Genomic DNA, 15139 nt, shown 5'->3' with positions numbered 1-15139 from the left:
GTTTACTAAACATGTACCGATTTTTTTCTTATCATTATTTCCTGTAAAATATGGTATAAAAACTATTTCACAGCATTTACTCTCTATTATATATTGTAAATAATCCTGAGATGATTTAAAGTATACATGAACATGTACATAGGTTATATGCAAATACTATGCTATTTTATTTGAAGGACTTGGGCATTTGTGGATTTTGGTCTTTGTGGGAAGTCCTGGATCTATTCATCCATGGATACTTAGAGACGACTATATATATAAGCAATTTCAACAACTCAATAATAAGAAAAATCACCTAAGATAAAAATTGGCAAAAGACTTACATAAGCACTTCACTGAGGAAGAAATACAAATGACTAATGAACACATTAAAGATGTTCAATACCATATGTTTCCTGGTAAATGCCAATTAAAGTCACAATGAAATGCCATTACATACCCACTAGCATGGCTAGAATTAAAAAAATAAAAAAGAGTGACAACACCAAATGTTGGCAAGAATGTGGAACAACTGGACAACTCACACATTACTGAAATATAAATTGGTAAAGTTAGTTTGAAAATTGGTTTTGAAATGTTTTATGAAATTCAAGATGTTCTGACTTTATAACCCACAAAATTCATCCCTAGTTATTTACTAAAGAGAAATGAAAAATACATGTCAACAAAAAAGTATGCAAGAATGTTCATAGTCACTTTATTCATAGTAGCCAAAAACTAAAATTAATCAAATGTTCATCAACTGTGAATGGATAAATTGTGTTTTATACAATGAAATAGTATTAGTAGTAAACAAACAGACAAATAAAAAACCTGCTTATACACAGTAACAGCATGGAAGAACCTTAAAAATATTATTCTGCGAAAGAAAACAGGCACCAAGGAGTATATCTTGTATGATTTTACTTATATAAAGTTCTAGAGCAAGATAATTAAGCAATGGAGAAATAAATCATGAGTGGTTGCTAGAGGTAAGGGCAGTGACAAGGATTAATCTAAGAATTTCTAGGATGCTGAGAATGTTTTATATCTTGATAGATTATGGATTATTTGGATGTATACAAATATTCAAACTCTACAAATTTTGCATTTAAAATGTATGCATTTCACTGCATATTAGTTATTTTTTTATTAAAATATTTCTTTTTTATTGCCAAAAATATGCTATTAAAATTGCTAAATGCAATTACCTTTACCATGCACTAAACAAAGCATGAAAACAATGTAGGTTTTTTTTCACTTTTTATCATTGCCTTGGTTAGCAATTTATTTTGGTAAACTTCAGCAAATTTTCATTAAGCCCTTATGTTGTTTTAATGAGCTTATACTTTGTACATTTTAGCTGTGTGAGAAAATCAAACTCTGACAGCTGAGGTATATAAACCAGCAATACCAGACTTCAAAGAAGCCCCAAGACACAAGCGATATCACATACTTCTGCTAAACATCAGAAATTCTTCTTCATTAGTATTTCCAGTTTTCAACTCCCATACCCTTTCTTCCCAATTGGCAGAAAATGACAGAACAGATTAGAATCACTCAGTGGCCCTCTGTATAAAAAGCCAACAAAGTAAACTTTCCCCAGGTGGAGATTTCCCTGAGGTTTTGCTGTGTATTTTTTTGTTTGATTTCTTGTTTTTTGTTTGTTTGTTTTTGTTGTGTTGTTGCTGCTGTTGTTGTTTTCAGTGCCTAAGCTACCATAGCCTCAGATCTGATTTCTTAGGAAGCTTCTGAAATAAACTAAAACTGAAGTGCAACAACAGTTTTTATCTACTGCCATGCAAAGCGAATTTAACAACCTGCAACTCTTAACAGCTTTCTTTCTGATGCAGCCACTTTCTGAAACAGCGTGTGTCTCTTATCACAGATGATTACCTTTGAACAACAGTTTCAAACTAAAATTAGATTTTAAAAACAGAAAAAAGTGGCTTTATGGCAAAAATTTTTGTTATATTTTTTATCTAAAAAATACAACTTTTTATTGATTGCTTTAATCATGAGAATTAAAAACATTATACTCTCTTTTTTTCATAGCACATAATCTAGGACATCTCCACAATCTTTTAAAATTCCATTTTTCAAAAATATAGACTTTAAATTCAGGACTGATATGATGTCTTCCCCAGGGAAGATTGGAAATTGAATATTTTCACATTTCAGCCTCAGTAGTGGAAGTAGGTGAGAAATTTAATGGCTTATAGGCAGCCAGAAGCCTACATCTGCCCATAAACTTTGACATTTAGATGACTTGATGAGGAGACAAATAATACACCACAACTTATTATCTAGAAATAAAAATATTCTGTACAAATAGGGAGAATATTAGCCTTTTCTAATGCAGCCTTTCATAAATGTTTTGACCCCTGCTTACGATAAAAGGAAAAAAAAAAACAAAATATGTAAACTGTTTAGATTAGGGAAAAAATCCTGGAGTGTTTGCACAGTGCCTTAACATACTGTCCATAAAATGTTATTCTTCAGAAAGTACAGTTGATCTCTCAATAATACGGGACAGATGTTGGTCAGATGCTAGATACATCCAGACTTGACCCCAAATGTGACATGTTACTGTGGTTAAGCTTGAATTACCACTCTTTATGCTTTATTTAACCAAAATCTGTAAATTTGCCAAGAAATGGTAGTCTGTACTCTCAAATATGCATGAATGGAAAACCCCAGGACTGTCTGCGTGGCATAAGACCACAAGCATTTAGGGGCTGTTAAGTTTCTCCAGGAAGAAGTAGTTGCAAATAAGGGTCACAATTAGAACTGGATTATAATGTGACTAAATTCATAATAATTATGTTTAAGTTGATTCTTGGTCAAAGTCCAGGACTTTTGTGAATGTAAATTCCTCTCTTTGCTTACCACCTTTTAGAGCATACAGATAGATCAACATGTTGACAATTCAGTGACTCTTTTCCAGAATTATTTGTCTTACATGGTGAAGTTGAAATTTTAAACCGATTTATGAGATAATGTCAATACTTAATCTTCAAGATGTTAAATTCATTGTCTAAAGTTATATTTTTTCATTTCTTTGTCTAAGAAGTGTAAATTCTACTTGCAGTTTGCTTAGTACAAACTTATTTACACAAATGTCTAAAAGAGATAAATTATTTTCAATGTTTCCAATTTTAACTCTTAAAGATAGGAAATAATTAGAAGTCCAACGAAGAAAGTGAGGTCACATTCATGAAACTTATTATGTTATGTTTCTAAATTCTAAAAAATATTTTTAACTGAAAGAAGCAGGAAGTACAAATATATTAGATTTAGATAAAACTTTTCTAAAGACATAAGCTTTATCTCTAGCATAAGAAATATACTGCAGTACAAGTGTGTGGCCTGGATTTTTATTGTAGTACCAAATTTTAAGAATATCCCTTAACTACTACCACATTAATAGGCCATGGTTTGAAAAATGAAGCCACAGAACATATTTATTTGAATGAAACATCAGGAAGATATGCAGATATATAATATTTTGCTTTGCATCTGTGTGTTTCATTAAAACCCTATGTTACCCCTGAAATACATTTACTTTCTTTAGCCATATTTCTATCTATGAGCAAGGCTTGAAAGGTGACTTAAAGGGGGAGTAAAGGTTCTGCCAAAGCTTACAACACTCTTATTGATGTTAAATATGAAGAATTTTCTAGAATGTTTACAAAATAATCATTCTGCATGTATTTCAGTTTAAGAGACCAATAGGAGATAAAACAGCTGAGAGATAAATTTTTAAATACATTGAATTATATCTTGGGAATTCAAAATATGCATTAATCTATCAGAGACTTCAGGAAGTCTTGCAGTAAGTAAATCTGTTTAGCTTTGTTTATCGTAGGGTTTCCCAACTTTTCGGACAACATAATGGCAGTTACATAACATGGCAGTTTCTACTTGGGAAATTGCCAAGAATGATAAAGATGAAATGGAAAAAATATATTCAAACTATGTGTATATATATTAAAATATCAATATATTACCACTATCACAATCAATTTATGAGATACTTCCAAATATGCCATTTTATTTTACTTCTATAAATATGTTGTGAGGTAGAAAGGGCAAGTATTAATCACATTCATTTTGAAGATGAAGTAACTTCGACTTAAGCGATGGTTTCAGATCCAATGGAGATACAGTAAGTGAACTCTGTCTCAGCTGAATGGAATCAAGAGCCCTTCACAGAATGCATGAAGCAGCTACTTGAGAACTCTGAAAAGTAAATGATAGCAGGTGGATTGAGGAAGAAATCCAGAACCCAAAGTACAAGCAATCCACTGGGGAGTTTTCTTGTTTTCCTCTTTCTCCACCCATTATCTCCTTGCCTTAGAGGATAATATCCCAGAATAGATAATATAGCAGGCATAGAAGAGCTCCATGATACACTTTTTCAAAATTATGATTTTATTTATTTTGGTTTTGTGCATGGGAAGTAGAGTCTCTATGAAGTAGAAAAAGTTGGGGGAATTCCCTGACCTTTTCTTGTTTCCTCCACTTTGCCTACAGCAACCCTCCTGAATCTCCAACTTTGTGGTGGGAGTTAGTCATGGCAACCAGGCAGGTATGGAAAACTTGGAAAACTCTAAAGAGGAGAGAGTTTGTCTCTCTAACAAAAAAAAAAAAAAAGATATTGAAAAGAAAACCCTTCATTTTTTCACTTCTTCCTGCCACTTGGATCTGGAGGCAGAATGAGTCAAATAATGTACAAAGCAGGATGAGGAGACTTAGCCAGGCAACCAAGAAGGAAGGACTCTGGGAGTGAGGCAGTCTGGGGTTTGGGGGAGACTGTGGAGAAAAGGGGATTCAAGAAAGACATCCCAAAAGTTTTATATGAACCCTTGTTCTCACCTCTGAGTTGAATGGTGGATCTGATCTTAAATGGTATGCCTAAACTGCTTTGAGAACAAAAAATATGAGGGAGACTACCACACACATCTGAGGCCTGCCCCATTGGTGGCACACACGCAGAAGAGCTGAACAACATTGAAAAGATTTTGAAAATATACTGATATTTGAAGTACAGTACACATGAAGTGTGTAAGAAATTGCAGTCAGCACCCAACTGGATCAACTATCTACTAAAACAAACCTAACAACAATGAAACATTATCCATATGATTTAATGTAGATCCAGACCCTCATAATTTAATACTCCTAATGTCCAGCATCCAATCCAAAATTACTCAACATATAAAAGAACTAGAAAAGTCTGACAAATTACCAAGAGAAATGAAAACCAACAGACACCAACCCAATAGGAAACACATGGAGAATTATCAAAGTTTTTTAAAAAGCTTTTGTAGCATGCTCAAGTAAGTCACAACAAATATTCTTTAAAAAATGGAAAGAAAAAAAATGTCTCATCAGAGAGATGAACTTATAAAGGAGAACCAAATGGAATAAAATCACTAATGTTCTTTTAAATCCATTAATTAAAAAAAAAATCAGTAGATGGGTTCAGTAGCAGAAGGAAGACAATAGAGGAAAGAGTTTGTAAATTTGTAGATAAATCAATAGAAACTATTTAATTTGAATAAGGGAATAAAAAAATTGAAATAAAAGGACAGTCTTAGGAACTTGAGGACAATATCAGAAGGTCTAACATTTGTATCATCAGAATTCCAGAAAGATAAGAGGAAGATGGTGGTACAGAAAAAAATTTTGAAGAAATAATGCTGGAAAACTGCCCAAATTTGTGTAAAGACATAAACTTACAAATTAAAGTTCATCAAACCCAAAAGAGAATGAACTCAAAGAAATGCATGCCCATACAATTTGTAATCAAACTGATGGAAACCAAAAATAAAGAAAAAATGTTAAAAGGAGCCAAAGCAAAATAATACATTCCATATAGGAGGATAACTATTCAGATTTTTGTACATTTCTCATCAGAAAGAACACAGTGGAGTGAAAATTTTACTGTATTGAAAGAAAAGAGTTGTTAGCCTAGAATTATTATTCTGTAAAAATAACCTTCATTTACAAACGAAGATAAAAAATAAAGAGTACTCAAATTAGAAAGGAAGAAGTCAAATTATCCTTGTTTGCTGATGATATGATCTTACATTTGGAAAAACCTAAAAACTCTACCAAAAATTATTAGAACTGATGAACAAATTCAGTAAAGTTGCAGGATACAAAATCAACATACAAAAATCAGTAGTATTTCTATGTCCTAACATTAAACAATCTGAAAAAGAAAGAAAAAAGTAATCCAATTTACAATAGCTAAAATTAAGATAAAGGAATTAATTAAAGAAGTAAACGATCTTTACAATGAAAACTATAAAATACTGAAAGAAATTAAAGAGGACCCAAAAATGGAAAATGTTTTCATGTTCATGGATTGGAACAATCAATATTGTTAAAATTTTTGTATTAAAAGCAATCTAGAGAGTCAATGTAATCCCTGACAAAATACCAATAACATTCTTCACAGAAAAAAAAAAAAGAATCTTAAAATTTATATGGAACCATAAAAGATCCAGAACAACCAAAGTTTTCCTGAGCAAGAAGTATAAAACTGGAGGAACCACATCACTTGTCTTCAAGTTATTGTACAGAGTTGTAGTAACTAAAACAGCATGGTCATGGCATGTAAACAGATACACAGACCAATAGAATGCAATAGAGAACCCAGAAACAAATCCATAGATCTACAGTGAGCTCAGTTCCAACAAAGGTACCAAGGACATAAGTTGAGGAAGAACATTTTCTATAAATGGTACTGGGAAAACTGGATATCCATATGCAGAAGAATGAAAATAGATCCTTATATCTTGCCATATACAACAATCAAATCAAACTGAATGAAATACTTTAACTTAAGATCTTGTACTATGAAACTACTACAAGGAAACATTGTGGAAACTCTCCAGTACAGTGACCTGGACAAAGATTTCTTGAGTAATATTTCACAAACACAGGTAACCAAAGTAAAAATGGACAAATGGGATCACATAAAGTTAAAACACTTCTACACAGCAAAGAGAACAATCAACAGAAGAAACAGCACACAGAATGGGAGAAAATATTTGTGAGCTATCTACCTGAAAAGGGATTAGTAACCAGAATATATAAAGAGCTCAAACAAATCAATAGAAATAATCTAATAATCTGATTTTAAAATGGGCAAAAGATCTACATAGACATTTCTTAAAAGAAGACATACAAATAGAAAAAAAGTAATACGAAAAAGTGTTCAACATCACTGATCATCAGAAAAATGCAAATCAAATCTACAATGAGCTATCATCTCACCCCAGTTAAAATGGCTTTTATCCAAAAGGCAGGCAATAACAAAATGCTGATGAGGATGTGGAGAAAAGGAAACACTTTCACACCATTGGTAGAAATGTAAGTTAGTACAACCACCATGGAGAACAGTTTGGAGGTTCCTCAAAAAACTTAAAATAAAGCTACCATATGACCCAGCCATCTCACTACTAGAAATATATCCAAAAGAAAGGAAATCAGTATATTGAAGCAATATCTGCACTTCCACATTTATTGCAGCACTATTCACAATTGCCAAGATTTGGAAGCAACCTAAGTGTCCATCAGCAGATGAATGGATAAAGAAAATGTGGTACATATACACAATAAAACACTATTCAGCCATAAAAAAGAATGAGATCCTGTCATTAGCGGCAATACAGATGGAAGTATAGGTGATTATGTTAAGTGAAATAAGCCAGACACAAAAAAAATTCACATATTCTCATTTATTTTGTAGTAGCTAAACATTAAAACAATTGAATTCATAGACAAAGGGAGTAGAATCATGGTTACCAGAGGCTAGGAAGGGTCATGGGAGCTCAGGGAGATTAGTCGATGGAAACAAAAATATAGATACGTACAATAAATAAGATCCAGTGTTTTATACCACAACAGCATAACTACAGTCAACAAGAATTTACACAAATTTTTGCACTTGAAAATAACTAAGAGTATAATTGGAATGTTTGTCACACAAATAAAGGATAAATGTTTGAGGTGATATATACTCCATTTATCCTGATGTGATTATTATGCATTGTATGTCTGTATCAAAAATATCTCACATACCTCATAAATACATACATCTACTGTGTATCCACAAAAATTAAAACAATAGCAACAATAAAAAACAAAGATGAAATAAAGACGGTTTTGGATGAATGAAAACTAATAGAATTCATTGCCAGCAAATCTGCTATGAAAGAAATGCGTAATTTTTTCAGGTGGAAGGGAAAAGGTACCAGACGGAAACTTGAAAGAAGAGCAACACAAATGGGAGCATCCACATGAATATTATAGACTGTTTTATGCCTAAGTTTCAAAAAGATGTATAATTGTTAAAAGCAAAAATTATAACATTTTGGAGGGTTGTTTAATATACAGAGTTAATAAATATTACAATTAAAACATGAAGGGGAATATTAATTCTAAGTAAACTGTGAAAAATATATATATATATTTATAGTAATCTCTAGAGTAGCCACTGGGAAGATATACAATAAGGTGTTCAAAATCTAATAGATAAAATGGAATTCTGAAAACATTTGAATGATCCAAAAAGGCACAAACAGTAGAATGAAAAACAGAAGCTACTTACCATAGGATACTATAATATCATTCTTAGCTATCTATTTTAGAGTAATGAAAATCTATAGTCACAATAGGCATGTAAATGAATGTTTCTAAAAGTTTTGTTTGTATTTACTCACAACTGGAAACAACTCAAATGTCCTTTAGTAGGTAAATGGGTTAAATCTGTAATTTAACCATGTAATGGATTACTGCTCTGCAATAAAAAGGAAAAATTTATCCATGCAATAGCACTGTTGATTTCCAAAGGTATTATACTGAGTGAAAGAATCATTTTCAAAAGGTTACATACTGTATGATTTCATTTATATGCCAAACTAGAAAACGCAAAACTATATACAAAATTAGTTTAGTAGGTGCTATGAGGAAGGGGAAGTTTTAACTACAGAGGGGCAACAAAAAAATGGTTTGGTGTGATTTGGCTGTTTATATTCTGATTATAATGATTGTTACACAAATCTACCTTTATGTTAAAATTATGTTGAAATTGTACGCCAGAAAAACAGTTTTGTTGAGAAAAAAATCTTAATTGAATTGCCCAAGATTATGTGAGTTTTATGTCAGAAGTAAAGGTAAATAGTCTTCTGACTGGACCCTCAAGCATTTCTTGAAAGACATGAATTGATAAAGGAAAAATCATTTTCCTGGTAGATGTCACAATGGTAATTTGATAATATATTAACATATTAATTTTTATTATTTATTTATTTTTTTGAAACAGAGTCTTGCTCTGTCACCAGGCTGGATTGCAGTGGTATGATTTTGGCTCATTGCAACCTCTGCCTTCCAGGTTCAAGAGAATATCCTGCCTCAGCTTCCCAAGTAGCTGGGACTACAGGTGTGCGCCACCATGCCCAGCTAATTTTTGTATTTTTAGTAGAGACAGGGTTTCACCATGTTGGTCAGGATGGTCTCCATCTCTTGACCTCATGATCCGCCCGCCTCGGCCTCCCAGAATGTTGGGATTACAGGTGTGATCCACCGCGCCCGGCCAACACATTAATTTTTAAATTGAAATCACAAATTTTAATGTATTTAAATAACACTTTATATCTTCCAAAAACATTCCTAGGTTCAGTATTTTCTGCCATATGATGTTACAGTTTCTCCTAGTAAAAGTTCCAAGAGTATTTCTCCATCACTCAATTTGGGTTCAGCTATATAATTTGTTTTAGCAAAAGAATAAAGTATGTGCCAGTTTCAACCCTAGACCTTTAGAGGCCTTGTATGTTTCCATTTGCCCTCTTTTACCTCTGAGGTTGCTATGATGAAAACATTGCTGGAGTTAGCCCACTTGCCCTGGGAGGGAGATGAGAGATGTGTAGTGGAGAAAATCCTGCTAAACTAAACCTAACCATCCCACAGATCAATAAGATTAATTATCAGCATGTTAAAGCACTGTGTTTGGAGGTGGTTTGTTATGTAATCTTTTGCGTGTCAAAGGCTAATGGAAATCTTCATAAACAAAAACTGACCTCTAATCCCTAATAGGACTTCCGTCTTATGGTAACAGCTATGAGAATCAAGATATCTAGGAAGATGTTCCAACAAAAGGAACAAAACAAATCCAGTTCTAATAAGTGGAGTACATAGTTTATCCATTGGCTCAAAATAGATGTTAACAGATTTGAACGAAAAAGTCAAAGCAAAGCAGGCATCAGTGTTAACTTGATACGTGACAAGTTATTTGAGGCCCGTAAGCACAGATAAGATTAGAACTCAGAGCTGAAAGCGAGCCTGAATCTCTTGGTGAAGTTCTAATGTATACATACAAAAGATGATGGTTAAGAGAAATGCCTTTATGACAATATAAGAAGGTCTAATATACATAACTCATTGTGTTTCTTTTGAGTTGGCATCAAAAGAGCTTAATGTTAGTTTTTTGTGTGTGTGTGCAATTACAATAAGCCTCTCACTGCTTTGTCTCAGTGTTTTCTGACCTTTCTTGTCTTCATTTTAATAGTATTTACATTATTCCTTTGGACTACCTCTAATTCATTTTGAGTGTGACAGATAGTATAAATATCAATGTATGATACTTTAGCCTATGAACCAGTGCCTTTAGAATTATACATTATGATCTCACCAACAATGTATGCAGTATTTCAAGAATAATGGAGGATACCACAAAGGTTGCTATTTGCCTTTTATGTAAATGGCTAATAACACTGATTTTTATAAAATTCTATTCACTATACTGAAATACTTAGGCAATCTTAAAAACTTTGGGGAAAAAATGCCTTTGCCAAATGATCCAGGGTCACCATAAATCATTGCAGTTGTTCCGGGTAACTCTTATTCAATACTGTGATTAATTTCAGATGAGAGAGACTGAAAGTTTTCTGCCAGGCTTTATGAAACAACACTCCCTTTAATAGCTGAAAGATATCTAAAGTCAAAGGAATAAAAAGTAGTTTATTTTGGTTATGTCTTAAAACCCAATACTTTAAATAAAAAGAGAAGCAATTAGCATAGCATTAAAATTTGTTCTACTTGGAAAGTCCTTAAATTTGGAAAACCAATTTTGGATCCCATGCTTATGAGCTATGTCATTTGCTATCAATGATGATAAAAGTTCATGATGTAATCTTAAAATACTTTTATTTATGATACATATTAACCAAATTATATTATGCATAAACCCAGCAATATAAGAAGTATTAACACTAAGTTAATCTTTACTTTTTCAAAATCCCTTTCAAACTTTTCTAAACATTTTTGGACATAAACAGTAACATAAGTGTTCTAACTTTACTGCGATCTTAAAGCATTGCATTTGAAAATTCTGGGACTACTATTATCAGAAAATTAAACTAAAACAGATCAAAAGCCTGATATTTACATTCAAACAACAACAACATATTGTATTTACCTACAAGTTGAGAGAAACCACATTTAAGAATAGAACTTACTTAGATGCCTATTAGGGTCATTGAAGTACTTTTAAAAATCACCATACCTGGGCCTTATCCCCAGAGATTCTGATTTAATTGATCAAGGGTAGAACAGGGTATGGCCATATTTTTTCAAAGCTCTCCCAAGTGATTTTAATGTCCAGCCTGGCTTGAAAATCATTGATCTTTTAAATCAAGGTGGTATGACGGTGGTAAAAATTGATAAAAGCTTGGGCTTCATTTCTAGAATACGATGACCAGATCAAAGAAGGCTATCGGAACCACTAGTATAGCCAGGTTGTTCTATCTGCTACCCAGGTGACACATTCTGAAAGGTGTTGTTGACAAAGGAGAGAAACAGGTGTCACCGAGGACAGGATGATGATATGGTTTTGAAAACCTGAAATCTTTTCTTGAAGAGCAGATTTAGGAAAATTACAATCCATCTGCATTGCTAACACAGGGAAAAGACAATCAACATAGTCTGTGTTCCTCCAGGAGGCAGAGCCAGAACCAACGGGCAGAAGTTAGGATGGCAACTTTATCAGCTCAATAAAAGTAAGAGCATTTTGATAAGAGCTTTTCAGCCACAGATGAACAATCTATAAAATACTCAAGCACAGGCCAGGTGATCTGTCATGGACATGGGAAAGAGGTTGAACTATAGATATTTTCTTCCCCATTACACAAATAACCTGAAAGAACACCTCGAGGCTTCATGAAATTTCTCAAATCACGTCCTAGTGGTTTAGAGGCTAAAACAGAATGACTGAGGGGACTCAGCCTATTGGACAGAACCAAGCATGAGCTGCTTGTTCTTTGTGTGACCTCAGGAAGTCTACCACGCCCTCCTTAGTCCTAGCCAAACCTCTGGGTATAGCATACCCTCAAAGAGAAGTTTTGTTTTTTTTTTTTGTCTTTCAAAATACTAATTTTAGTTATAGATTTCACCTAGATTGCTATTTAATGATTGATCAGACATTTTCCACGTAAGATAGTTCCATTAATACACTGCAGTAAACTCAGTATAGAAGTGTTATGTAGTGGTAGAAATAATCACCATAACCTTTAAGTGCTAAGCTAGATCAGATTCTCCCAACCTGTGGTGCAAATTAGAAGCACTTGGAGAACTTTTAAAATAACTGATGGCCTGGCTTCACCCCAGAGAATGGAATTTAATAGGTCTAGGTAGGGTCACAACATTAAATGCTTTTAATAGTTCCCAGAAGATTTTAATAGGAGGCTAAGGCCAACAACCACTAAAAATTTCTAAGGTCGTTCTCTAAAACTTCAGAATTCAATGCTTTATTTTCATTTAATTGTAAATAAGTATATTGTTTGTTGAAAAAACAGAACAAGTTAAAAAAATCCTGTAGCCATGATCAGACTTTTGATTATAAATTTATACAGAACACAGCAAGTCATTCGAATTTTGATTCGTCTTTCTGAATAGTTTTGTAAATTACCAAGACTCAGCTGTCAAAAGCTAGCTCATCATTTTGGGTGGCGTGAGCCCAAGAGGAGAATAACTAAATTATGTTGAGTGATAGAATTAGCTTTCACAAAGATCGAAATAGGCTAAAACTATAATTTAAAACCAATAAAATTTAATTTAATAGCATTCTATATTTGGCTCAAGAAAAATGTGAAAGTAAGTACTATAAACTGAAGTCATGGCTTAACAGTGTTGTTATGAGAAGGAAAACAAAATTTTTCCTGACTGCAAATTATCAGCAGTATAATACAGTTGCCCATCCCTCATCAAAAGTAATTTGATACTTAATTTTATTAACAAAAATACAAAATATGAATGAGTCTTTTCTTTGCTTCTATACCACTTATACCTAGTACTACCCAGCGTATTAAGTTCAGATCTGGCCACCACCCTTCCACGGCTATATTGATAAACCATTCCAAATGTAGAGGAGAGTGATACTGACACTAGGACTTCGTAAAATCAGCAAGCCCGTCAGCTGGGAGGAGCAGTGAGGGTGGTCAGAGAAAGACTAGTGAAGAATCTACTATATTTAAATGTGGAAAAGGTAGTAAGGTGAGGCATAGAGGGGTGGTAGGTGGGAAGCAACTACTGTGATTACAGCTGTTAAATATTTTATAAACTCACATTAAAAGGTATTAGGTTTTTCATATAATTTCCAACTAAGTGTACCCATATAAACTTTACTTATGAAAGACAGTCTTCATTACAGTTATGGAAAACGCTTTGCTGTTTCTATGTTAAAACGTAGTAAACTGCCTGTTACCAGATTGTAACACAGGGTTGATATCTAACTCATGTTTGTAATTTCAGGTACATTGATGGGCTTGTAACTGATACTCACAAACATTCACTAAATGAAGTTTTCAAGTAAATCTGAGTGTTCAACAACTAAGCAGGCTTAAAGATGATTTGTTTAGCGTCGAGGTAGGACAGACCTTGGACTATACAGCTTTTAATACTACTCCCAATCCTCAGATTCTATTGTTAGATGACACAAATTCAATCACAAAATCCTAAGATAACTCTAGATTTTTATTATTTGTAAACCAACACAAACCTAAATCCATCTTCTCCAAATAAAGTATCTATCTTTTGCTCACACTTGTGATTATTGTTTTCATCAGGTTAAAATAGCAGTCTTGCAAGCTTTGAAACTTCAGTGGCTCAACATAGGAAACTTTATTTCTCTCTTGCACAAATCTGTGGTGGTCCTGGCAGCTATTAAGGACAACTTACTCCCAAATAGTGATTCAGAGATCCAGGTATCTCCATACCTATGCTTCAAGGGTCTCTAAAAGGGGCTCATAAATGTGTGGCTTTGCAAGTAATCCACATAACTTCCATTTATTGGCCACTGGCCAAAAGCAGTTCCATAATCCCACCTAACTATCAGTGTCTAGGAAATCTGGGAAGCCCATGTATATTCAGCTAGCTATACATGCAACTGTCACAAAAGTAAACCATCAATGAAGATTAAGATTCAGGGCTACCAGCACCTGAGAGAGGACACAAATTAATTATGTCATATAGACAAGTACACATTAATTATGTCATACAGACAAGTACACGTTCTGTAATTCCTGTTCTGTCTTCATTTTAGAACTTAAAAAAATACTGTGGCATTGGATTAAAAATCCGCAAGAAAATCTATCGGAGGATGAAACTGTCTAGAATACAGTGTAGATGATATTCTGTCCAAAAACAATAGATCAGAAAATTTAATGTCAAAACAAATGTCCCAAATTATTAGATGAAACCCCTCTAATCAATGGTAAATTGGATGTGTTTATGTTCATTCTCTACATACCTACTTGAAATAGAATTAGATTAATCATAACTCCTGAATCTCATTGCTCCCTCTTAATTCTTATTACTTCATGCACTTAAATTTGCTCTTTGGTACCTTTTAAATGTCTCAGATTCGGCAATTCACTTACCAATTTTAAAAATAGCTCATCTATATCAATTAAAAAACACAACTTCACAAGAACCTCAAGAGATATTCTAAGTTCTATTTTTTTCTGACATCACCCCAGTTATAACTTTCCTAAATATCATTGCTCCCTCTTAATTCTTATTACTTCATGCACTTAAATTTGCTCTTTGGTACCTTTCAAATGTCTCAGATTCGGCAATTCACTTACCAATT

The sequence above is a fragment of the Colobus angolensis genome, unplaced genomic scaffold, assembly GCF_000951035.1.
Source record: "Colobus angolensis palliatus isolate OR3802 unplaced genomic scaffold, Cang.pa_1.0 Scaffold46, whole genome shotgun sequence".
Taxonomy (NCBI): Eukaryota; Metazoa; Chordata; class Mammalia; order Primates; family Cercopithecidae; genus Colobus; species Colobus angolensis.
The sequence above is the reverse complement of the archived record's forward strand: the minus strand, read 5'-3'. Positions refer to the sequence as shown.